This window comes from Pelophylax lessonae (genome assembly GCF_965119305.1).
Source record: "Pelophylax lessonae genome assembly, chromosome: 2".
NCBI lineage: Eukaryota > Metazoa > Chordata > Amphibia > Anura > Ranidae > Pelophylax > Pelophylax lessonae.
This window is the reverse complement of record NC_138769.1, coordinates 484,719,690-484,731,449: the sequence shown is the minus strand read 5'-3', so window position 1 is coordinate 484,731,449 and position 11,760 is coordinate 484,719,690. Positions and strand designations below refer to the sequence as shown.

Sequence of the window (11,760 nt, the reverse complement as noted above, 5' to 3'; positions counted from 1 at the left end):
AGTCAGTTGATCCACCGCCCCCGCCAGATGTGATGTTATGCCGCTCACGGCGGCCGACGTAGAAAGAGTATATCGGACGGATCGGATTGCACTCTGGAGCACAGCGGGGGCCCGGGGCAGCAGCGGCCGTCATCACAGCGGCGGCCGCAGCCCCAATGCTTAAAGCGGCCGGCCCCAAAGCGGCCCCAGGGCCTGCGGCCCACCGGGAAATTTCCCGGTATCCCGGTAGGCCAGTCCGGCCCTGCCGAGAAACGGCACAGAGGTAAGAGCATGGCGTGGGCGAAGTGACCGGGCAATGTCTGCCAGAATTAGAGTCTGTAATCAGGATAATCACTGTCAAGATGCCGGAGCCGATGTGAGACATGTCCTGCTACATGAACGGTCAAGCCACGCCCCCCGTGTGGTCAGTTTTTAATAGGAAAGCAGAGGGACTGGCAGGGCTTCACATTAGGGAAGCGGTTCAAAGAGAACAGAATACTTTCTCATATAAGTACATGGTACAGCAGGCACATATCAGGAATATGAAATGTTGGGGTAACAAATGCTTTAAGGCAGCCATTGAAACCTATAGGGAGGCACCACATAAACATCATTAGCCCCATTTTATTTGGGACGAAATAGTGATGTGACAAGGTTCCCCGTTCTAGCCAAACACTAATCTCCTCCAATAAACCTCAGGTTGAGAGGTGGGGGGCATATTGGCCTTGATTTACTAAAGGCAAATTATACTGTGCACTGCAAGTGCAGTTGCTCTAGATCTAGGATGAGAAGCTCTGCCGATTTCTATCATCCAATCGTGAGCAAGCAAAAATTAGTTTTTTTATTTTCCTTGCATGTGATTGGGTATTCTTTGCAAAGAGAAGCTTTGCAGTGCACAGTAGATTTACCACTTCCCACAAAATCATGTACCTGTCATTTTGTCCCACTGGGAGACATGAGCGACTAGCCAGCACATCCGGCTGGTCGAGGACCCGAGCGAAGCTGGAATTGGCGTAGAGCGGGTCTCCGATGTACTAACCTGGAAGCGTTATCACAATGTCACTTCCGGTTTGCTTGGCAGCCAATGGCGCCGATTTAAAAAAATCCAAAGTATTAAAAAATTGAGATTTTAGCGTTTTGAATACTTTGAAGTGCAGTGGAGGGGTTTGGGGTCTTTAACCACTTGCCGACCGCCTAACGTCTATTTACTGTGGCACTCAGCCGCTTACAGGCAAAGCGATGCAAACCTACATCGCTCGCCCACGAGCCTGTGGGGGGCGGCGCGCTCCCGCCCCCGCTCATTCCCTGGGGAGCCAGCGCGTGTGACCGGCGGCTCCGTTGGCCGCTGGCCACTCGCAATCTCCCGCAGGAGAGGGAGAAAGACAGACGGCTGATGTAAACACAGCCGTCTGTCATTCTCCCTGAAGTCTGCACAGAGTCTATGCGATCCTGCTATAAAAGGATCGCATGTCTCTGTGGTTACTTCACTAGCCAAGCCCCTTGACAGTTAGAATCACGCCCCTAGGGACACACTTAACCCCTCGATCACCAATAAAGTCAACCCCTTCCCTGCCAGTGTCATTTTTACAGTAACAGTGCATATGTATAGCACTGATCACTGTAGTAATGTCACTGGTACCCCAAAAGTGTCAAAAATGTCAGTCAAGGGTCCGATCTGTCCGCCGCAATGTCGCAGTCCCGCAAAAAAAAAAATCGCAGATCGCCGCCATTACTAGTAAAAAAAAAATAATAAAAATGACATAAATCTTTCCCGTAGTTAGTAAACGCAATAACTTTTGCACAAAGCAATCAAAATACGCTTATAGCGATTTTTTTAACAAAAATATGTAGCAGAAAAAAAATTGGCCTAAAATGTTAAAAATTTTGCTTTTGTACATTTTTTTTTTTTTTTTTGTGTGAAAGGAGCCTTAAAGATTTTTAAGGAAAACGCATTATCCCCCATTGGAGAGAAGGACTTTAAAAGTAACAGGATCACCAAAAAGCATTAGTAAACAAACATATTTTTATTAATACATATTAGAATGATAAGAAATACATATAAAAATATAATGTCTATAGATACACATATAAAAATACACCGTTCACTGTACAACCATTTTGTTGATGAATATACATGAATAGTGCTGTCTTCAGTTTGCTCAAGATTTTGAAGCTAACTTAAATTTTCTTTTTTAACAGTGGAGTGTATTATTTCCAAAGAAATTGCTTTTGAAACACCGCTGCACAAATACCCTGTGACAAAAAATATTGCAACGACCACCATTTTATTCTCCAGAGTCTCTGCTAAAAAAAAAAAAAAATATATATATATATATATATAAAAAATGTTTGGGGGGTCTAAGTAATTTCTAGCAAAAAATACAGATTTTTACTTGTAAGCAACAATTGTCAGAAACAGGCTTGGTCTTTAAGTGGTTAATGAACAGCTCACAGCACGTGGCACTGATCCCTGGCCAGGCCAGGCACATCATGTGATGGGGGCGTGGCTGTTGAGTGCAAGAGAAGAAGAAGAAGGAGGAGGAGGAGTGCTGTGCTCACACATTACCTATTGTGGACGGCTTGTCATCTGATCTGTGAACGTGGTGAGTGTGTTAAGTAGGAAAGTTCTAGAACATTCTAATCACAGGGCTAAAGACTTTCAGGAAGAGAAGAGCACTGCATATAAACAGGAGGTGAGCACTGCAATGCACTGTACAGACAGAGGAGGGTAGAGCCTTGCCAGCAGTTGCAGGATGTGAGTGTGCCATGTCCATATCCATTCCTCCTCCTCCCAGACAGGTGCTGTATGGACTCTGCTCTCAGGAGGACAGTATCACCCCTCAGCTCCTCCAGCAATGACAGGGACATTCAGACATACACAATGCCTTGTACTGCTCCGGGCAGCCTTAGCTGAATCCTACAAGTAGATCCAGAATATTGCATTGTGTCAAGCTCTCTCCTGGAAAGGGCCATGACTGTCAGGCAAGATCAGCAGATTCAGAGCTGGTTCACATCTATGCAATGGCAGACATCGCATGCGATTTGCAGTGCACTGCTCTGCAAATCAAATGCAATGCAAATTCAGCCATACACATTGTATGGCTGAATTCGCATTTCATTCGGACACAACTCACACAGGACCCTTTATTGGTTCCGCACAAGAATCTGATCACATGGGTACACAAATTAAATTGACGTCCTTTTTTCCCACAAACAGAGCTTTCTTTTGGTGCTATTTGGTCACCTGTGCGATTTTTACTTTTTGCGCTATAAACAAAAAAAGAGCAAAAATGTTTAAAAAATAACTATTTTTCAAATTTTTTTTATATGAAATTCCCCCCCAAAAAAAAGTAAAAATCTAATTTTTTTTAACATTTTAGGCCAATTTTTTTTCTGCTACATATTTTTGGTAAAAAAAAAATCGCAATAACCGTATTTTGATTGGTTTGCGCAAAAGTTATTGCGTTTACTAAGGGAAAGATTTATGTCATTTTTATAGTTTTTTTTTTAACGAGTAATGGTGGCGATCTGCATTTTTTTTTTTTGCGGGACTGCGACATTGCGGCGGACAGATCGGACCCTTGACTGACATTGACACTTTTTGGGTACCAGTGACATTACTACAGTAATCAGTGCTATATATATATACACTGTTACTGTAAAAATGACACTGGCAGGGAAGGGGTTAACTTTATTAGAGATGCAGGGGTTAAATGCGTCCCTAGGGGCGTGCTTCTAACTGTAAAGGGGTGTGGCTTTTCATGTAACCATAGAGACATACGATCCTACATAGCAGGATCTTATGATCTCTGCTGTTACACCAGGGAGAATGACAGGCGGCTTTGTTTACATTAACCGCCTGCCTTTATCACTCTCCACCGGGAGATCTCGAGTGACCGGCGGACATCGGACCCGCCGGTCACACGCGCGGGGATGCAGGGGAACGAGCGGGGGCGGGAGCGCGCCTCTGGCGGCGCACGCTCACCCTCTACAGGCTCCTGGGCTAGCGACGTAGTACTACGTCACTTCACCAAGGAGGGGCTGACTGCTGTAGTAAATATACTGTGGGCAGTCGGTGTGGTTAACTTTGTATTGACACCCCCAGCGATTCGCATATGGCAGTGTGAACTGCCTGCAAGTTGGGTTCCCCCCATTGCATGTGTGTGAACCGGTACTTTTTTTTTTTTTTTAGTAGCAACAAATGGCCTAAAACTGAGGTTGCTAGATTCACCGTGTGATCTGTTTTTGATTAATGAAAAAGGCACCATGGTAAGGTGTGGTATAAATTTTTTTTAAAGTCAGCAGCTACAAATACTGTAGCTGCTGACTTTTAATACAAGGACACTTCCCTGTCCAGGGAGCCTGCGATGTCAGCACCTCAACCGATATTTGGATTAGGTGCTGAGTGCTGCCGCCGCCAATTGTTCTAAGGGAAATCAGCAGTGAAGCCTTTTGGCTTCACATCCAGGTCCCTACTGTGCATGTGCGCAGCAAGCTGCGCATTCTAATTGGCTTGGGGGCGGGGGTAAGGAGGGGGGGGCAAACTTACAAGGGATGGCGCCGCGGCACTGTCTCCCAGAAATGGGGAAGGGTACTCCCAAAAAGTTACCAAATGTGGTACTGGGGGGGGAGAGCAGATGAGTGAAAGTTCCACTTTTAGGTGGAACTCCACTTTAAAGTGGTTGTAAGCGTTCCGTTTTTGAAATGCCCATTTACATTGGTACGCAGTGGAGGAGGATCCCCTTAGATTGTTGGCGATTGAGAGAAGGGGCCTCTTACACTAGTGGCCATTGGGGGATGGGCACCATTCCACTGATAATCAGCAGGAAGAATGTCCTCATTTTGATCGTCCGGAGGAAGAATGTCCACCTTATAGAATATAGATCATTTAAAAAAAAAAAAAGTAAAACACCCAATCCAGCACTGTCACTGTCCGCAGTAGGTACTCAAGGTTGACTTTTGAATGAAAACATTTCTGGGAGTGCCTGATATACACATTTCCTAGAATCCAACCTCTCTGACCTGATAACTCACTAAATGGCCCATTACTGTGTTTGGTGGCCTCACTGACTCCTATCAGGGTTTATGGGGCAGAAGAGGGTAAATCCAGGCTTTCAGCTCATTGGATTAGGAAATATATGTATATGAGATTACCTGGTTTGCATACATTGAAACAAAACGTAATGTGACCGCACCTCATTGTAGCTGCTATATGCTGACAACGTCGGATTAGGTTTGTATTCACAAAAACCTGCCATGAGAGATATGCAGGACTTCCACTTCGGATTTCTTCCTCATTCGTGCCCTTAGTCTGGCTGTTCCTCTTATCCACAGGCTTCAAACAAGTAGATCAGGAAAGTCAGAAATCCTTATTTCCAAGCTTGTTCTTGGTCAGGAAATCGATGTTTTGATACAAGAGGGCATGCATGACATCTGGGCAAATAGCAATTTTTAAAAGAAGAGGGACAGCAGCGGCAACCTTCATGCTTCTCTCATGACGGATTGTATCATTAATAAGGATCAACTGAATGTAAATAGTGCGCTTAAAATACAATATATTAGCATCTCCAGAGTCAGTAGCAATCTTTTCTCCAGGGAACATAGAATGATCATATCATTGTATATGCATTTGATAAACCAGTCTAAGCATGCATGTTTGCCCGTTTGATGTGTTCAGATCTGTAATTCAGCTGCATAAACCAAAGCTAAAGATTTGTGTTGGTGGTCCTGCTTTTGAACAGTATTTAAGGCTTCATTCACACCAATGCGTTTTTTCATGCTTTTTGCCAAAACGCAGGGCATTATTTTTAACATGGGTTCCTATAGAACATGTTCGCATTAATGCATTTTTTGTGCTTCGGCGAGTTTGGAAAGGGTCACTGACTTTTTTAAATGCAAACCCGTGCTTTTTTTGGTTTAATAGACTTCAATGGAGAAGCTGCAGAAAAGCATGTAGTGTGTTTTTGCCGCTATTTGCATTTTTAATCTGCCCAACAACAAATTTGCAAAAAAAAAACATAAAAAAAAAACGGAAATTTCCACAAAAGGCACTGCAGAAAAGCTCAAAAGCAAATTGCATAGGTGAGAACAGAGTCTTATGCTGTACACTTGTAAACATTGGAGTTTATTTACGAACAACAAATCCACTATGCACTTGGAAGTGTAGTCGCTGTAGATCTGAGGGGGAGATGCAAGGAAAATAAAAAGCAGCATTTTTTGCCTGCAAATGATTGGATGATAGAAATTAGCAGAGTTTCCCCTTATTTCAGATCTTCCCCTCAGATCTACAGCAACTTCACTTCCACAAGTGCACTTGTAATGCACAGTGAATTTGCCTTGAATAAATAAACCCTTATGATTACGCGTACAGAGTAATGGACCCTGGGAGCTTCTGCCACTGCGCAGTGCCAACATGTAAACAATAGTGTGTAAGCAGTGCGCGATACCACCAATTGCACTGTTTACATGTTGGCCTTGAATGAGTCATTCATTTGGCGCATGCACAGAATGACTGAGAATGCACCACATGAATTACTTATTTAGGGCCATCATTGTACACAATAGTGTGTGATCAGTGCCCCCCCCCCCCCCCTTACTACATGCTAAGGTTTACATCGGTTCTGAGTGAGTCATTTAAATGGCAATAGCATATATGCGGAATGTACACATCTCAACCCATATAGACTAATAAGCAGGGGAGGAAGTCTGTGTGATGGCATTGGATGGTCAGCCAATGGGGGAAGTTAAAGTGGTTCTAATGGCAGAAGGTTTTTTATGCATTAATTTAATAAGAATAATTTTATGCATTAAAGTGGATGTAAACCTGATTCATGAAATTTGACCTAAGCACATACAGGTGGCATCTCATAAAATTAGAATATCATCCAAAAGCGAATGAATTTCAGTAATTCAATTCAAAATGTGAAAGTCGTATATTTTCTATAGATGTATTACACACAGTGTAATAGTGATCTATCTGAAGCATTTCTTCTTTTTTTTTTTTTTTACTTGATTATGGCTTACAGATAGTGAAAACCCAAAATTCCGTATTTCAGAAAATTAGAATATTACATAATACCAATAAAAAAATAAAATAAAAGATTTTAATACAGAATTTTTGGCTTACTGAAAAGTATGTCCATGTACAGTGTACTTGGTTGGGACTGCTTTTGCATGAATTACTGCATCAATGCGGCGTGGCATGGAGGCGGCGATCGGCCTGTGGCACTGCTGAGGTGTTATGGAAGCCCAGGTTTCTTTGATCGTGGCCTTCAGCTCATCGTTATGGGTCTGATGTCTCTCATCTTCCTCGTGACAATACCCCACAGATTCTGTACGGGGTTGAGGTCAGGTGAGTTGCTGGCCAATCAAGCACAGTGATACCATGATCATTAAATCAGGTATTGGTACTTTTGGCAGTGCTAGGTGCTCCTGTCACTGGTTATTTTTCGTGACTGGCCGGCTCTCCCCACCCTTTTCTTCCTCCCGTCCTGACTGATGTCAGCAGGGGAATCTCGGTCCTGCCCGCTGCAGCTGTCAGGCGGGGAGAGGAGAGGGGCAGCAGGTCATGTAACGGCCAATCGGCACTCTGAAATCGGGTAAAGCCAGCATTTTTTTTTTTTTTTTTTTATAAAACACAGTGACTGGAGCACCTAGCATTAAGAAAAAGAGGATTATATAAACTTTGCAGTGTGCACTTTAAGTGGAAAATTAGAGAGCCTCTCTCCCTGTGACTGAACTCCATATGAGGATCTGGGATGTAAAGAGGATGGAGCATTTGACCACCTCTATCAACAACACCTTTGAGAACCCTAATCGAATTTGGGAATTGTGGGATTTGATGGAATACCTCCCTAACAGTCTCTGGTCATTGGGCCAGGGTTAGTGGGCATCTTATTCTCCCCCTCCCTTTTTCCTCTCTCCTCCTCTGCCCCTCCCCCTTCATTTACACCTGTTCTATTTGACATCTTCTCTCTTTGTCATTTATACAGGGTTGGCTAGATTTGTGCTGAGCACTTTGTGATACCCCAGTCAAACTCCTGATGACACTGAGGTTGTCTACGGTTTATACTTAACCTAATGGAATTTTTATTTTGTTTACTACCCTCATTAAATGCATATTGTTACCTGCAGCCACCATATGAGGAAAATGGGCAGGGTTCCCTCAACCCCCCTCTCTGTATCTATATCTACTGTTAAAAAAAATTAACAGAATTTAAAAACACATCAGATCTCAATGGGGCAAAATATCATGCTCTCCATCTGTTCTGATATGGACTGGGTAATGTGTTAGGAACGAAAGGATGCCACATCGTTTGATGGAAATGAATATCATCAACTTTCAGAGAGCTGAATTCAAAGACACCCAGAAAATCAAAGTGAAAAAATTATGCAGCAGGTTAGTCCATTTTGCTGAAATTTCATTGCAGCAACTTAAAATGGTACTAAGTAGTTTGTATGGCCCCCGCATGCTTGTATGCATGGCTGACAATGTCAGGCATTCTCCTAATGAGACGGTGTCCTGGGTTATTCCCTCCCAGATCTGGACCCAGAAGTGTTCTATTGGATTTAGGTCAGGCGAGTGTGGGGGCCATTCAATTGTATCAACTCCCTCATTCTCCAGGAACAGGCTGCATACTCTCACCACATTTGGCCAGGCATCAGGAACAACCGAGGACCCACTGCACCAGTGTAGGGTCTGACTATGGGTCCAGGGGTTTCATCCTGATACCTAATGGCAGTCAAGAGTGCCATTGTCTAGCCTGTAGAGGTTAATGCGCCCCTTCATGGATATGCCTCCCCAGACCATCACTTACCCACTGGTGCTGGAAAGAGGGAAAGCCGCTCAGGTGTGATAGTCAAACCCGGTGCTGGTCAGATCCGCCATCCGGAAATATGCAAATAGGAAGTGTAAGACCGCACTCAGGATAGACGAAAGCAATAATGTTCTTTATTCCTCAAAAATTGGTGGACAGACAGACAGTGTAAAAGAACAGACATATCCAAGGGGTTGACACGTTTCACGGCGCGAACAGCCGCTTACTCATAACCACACTGAAGGATGGCGGAAATCGGCTGATATTAATAGGTGGACAAACAAAAGTTGATTGGTGTGATTGCTCACAGGTTTGTACCGTTTGATTAGTGAATCCTACAAGAGGAGCCGATTAATCCGCGATCCAACAGCTGGGACAATCAGTACACACATAGAGACTTCACTAAGAAGTATGAAACACAATTCTTAAAATGACATACACATTTGAAGCAAAAAATAACGAGTGTGTGTACAAATAAAATCATATAGTAGCACAAGATGGAGTTGCATGACGGCAGAGTATGCGAAAAAGAGAAAATATAATATAATGTATTATAATATAAATATAATATAATATAAATATGGGACCACCAAAATACTGAAGTACATATAAGTGAAAAAACATCTGTGTATAGTAAAAAGAGAGAGACCGCACAAAGCGTGTGTATAATAGAGGATCACTTATGCACTGCCAAACCGGTCATGCTGATTGATGTTACAGGCAGCATAACGTTCTCCATGGCTTCTCAAGACCCTTCACATCTGTCACGTGCTCAGAGTGAACCTGCTCTCATCTGTGAAAAGCACAGAGCGCCAGTGGTGGACCTGCCAAATCTGATTTTCAATGGCAAATTCCATTCAAGCTCCACTGTGCCAGGCAGTGAGCACAGGGACCACTAGAGGACGTCGGGCCCTCAGGCCACCCTCATGAAGTCGGTTTCTGATTGTTTGGTCAGACATTCACACCAGTGGCCTGCTGGAGGCCATTTTGTATGGATCTAGCAGTGCTCATCCTGTTCCTCCTTGCACAAAGGAGCAGATACCAGTCCTGCTAATGGGTTAAGGACCTCCTACGGCCCTGTCCAGCTCTCCTGCCTGTCTCCTGGAATCTGTTCCATGCTCTTGAGACTGTGCTGGGGGAGACAGCAAACCGTCTGGCAATGACACGTATTGATGTGCCATTCTGGAGGAGTTGGACTGCCTGTGCAATCTCTATGGGGTCCAGGTATTGCCTCATGCTACCAGTAGTGACACTGACCCTAGCCAAATGCAAAACTAGTGAAAAACAGTCAGGAAAGATGAGTAGGAAGAAAAAAAATGTCAGTGGCCTCCACCTGTAAAACTATTCCTGTTTTGGAGTTTGTCTCATTGTTGCACAGCTAGTGTACCTGTTGTTAATTTCTTTAACACCAAAGCAGCTGAAACTGATTAACAACCCCCTCTGCTACTTAAATGACCAGATCAATATCCCAAGAGCCTAATTGACTTGATGCTATACTCTGATTAAAAAGTGTTCCTTTAATTTTTTTTGAGCAGTGAAATTTCTCCGCCCTCCCTCTATGGTTAACCGCTCATCAATATACATTACTCTCACTCTAGGTGATCTGCTTCTGATTGGAATATTCTACTATGTTCCCTGGATACGAATGCCTTGGAACTCTTGTACTCAACAGCTACCCTGTATTGTTTGTGTAAAAACTCAGTACAAATTGTCAGTTTTCAAATATACAGAGGCCAGTTGTGTGCACTGGCTAGTTTATTTAAAAAGTGAACTAAGGCTTTAAGGATTTTACTGCCAGGTCCGTACAGCGTATAGACCTACAGCACTGCTTGTAGCTGGCCAGGTCCATCTCCCTCTCCTATAAGCTCATGGTTACTTCAATGACCATGAACTTATAACAGAATCTGGGGGTGTCATTAACTTTGTATTGACACCTGCAGCAGTTCGCAAAGGGCAGTGTGAACTGCCAGCGATTCAGGTGCGATGCGGGAACCCGCACTGGATTTGTAGGGTTTCCCACATCGCACCAGTGTGAACCGAGCCTGAGTGAACTTTTCAAATTCTGAAAGCTGTAAGTGAAAAATGGTAACCTGGGTTTATAGAGTAAATTGTTTTTATTTACTGTTTTGCGTACATTCAGTTTTCACCATTTCACAAAAAGGTGCAATTTAACAACGTTAGAACCGGAGGATTTTCCTGCTTTACGTCCAGGCTACTTTTTGCAACTTGGCACTGTGCGACTTTAACTGACAATTGCGCGGTGTACCCAAATGAAATTTACGTCCTTATTTTTCCCACAAACAGAGCTTTCTTTTGGTGGTATTTGATCACCTCTGCGCTTTTAATTTTTGCGATATTAATAAAAAAAGAGCGACAATTTTGAAAAAATAACAATATTTTTCTACTTTGACAGTTAAAAAAATATCCAATATATTCAATTTTTGTCATATATTTAGGCCAAAATGTATTTAGCTACATGTCTTTGTCAAAAAAATTCTCAATGAGCGTATTTTTAACCGCTTTAAGACCGGAAGATTTTACCCCATTCCTGACCAGGCCATATTTTGCGGTTCGGCACTGCGTTATTTTAACGGACAATTGTGCAATTGTGCAAGGCTGTACCCAAATTAAGTTTATGTCCTTTTTTTCCCCCATAAATAGAGCTTTCTTTTGGTGGTATTCGATCACCTGTGCGATTTTTTATTTTTTGCGCTATAAACAAAAAAAGAGCGACAATTTTGAAAAAATAACAATATTTTTCACATTTTTTTATATGAAATTCCCCCCAAAAAAATGTAAAAATCAAAATTTTTTAACATTTTAGGCCAATTTGGTTTTCTGCTACATATGTTTGGTAAAAAAAATCGCATTAAGCGTATTTTGATTGGTTTGTGCAAAAGTTATCACAGCTACTAACTACGGGAAATTTGATCATTTTTATATATTTTTTTTAACTAGTAATGGC

At 42.9% G+C, this 11,760-nt stretch overlaps 1 protein-coding gene across 1 annotated transcript in view; it reads left to right on the top strand.

Annotated features, from left to right (window-relative positions):
• The first annotated feature begins 2,469 nt into the window (after positions 1–2,469).
• GGACT (gamma-glutamylamine cyclotransferase) overlaps positions 2,470–11,760 on the top strand; it is a 41,818-nt gene continuing 32,527 nt past the window's right edge. Inside the window, exon 1 of the mRNA XM_082247126.1 lies at positions 2,470–2,582. The gene's annotated coding sequence lies outside the window, so the exon portion shown is untranslated. The remainder of the gene's footprint in view (positions 2,583–11,760) is intronic.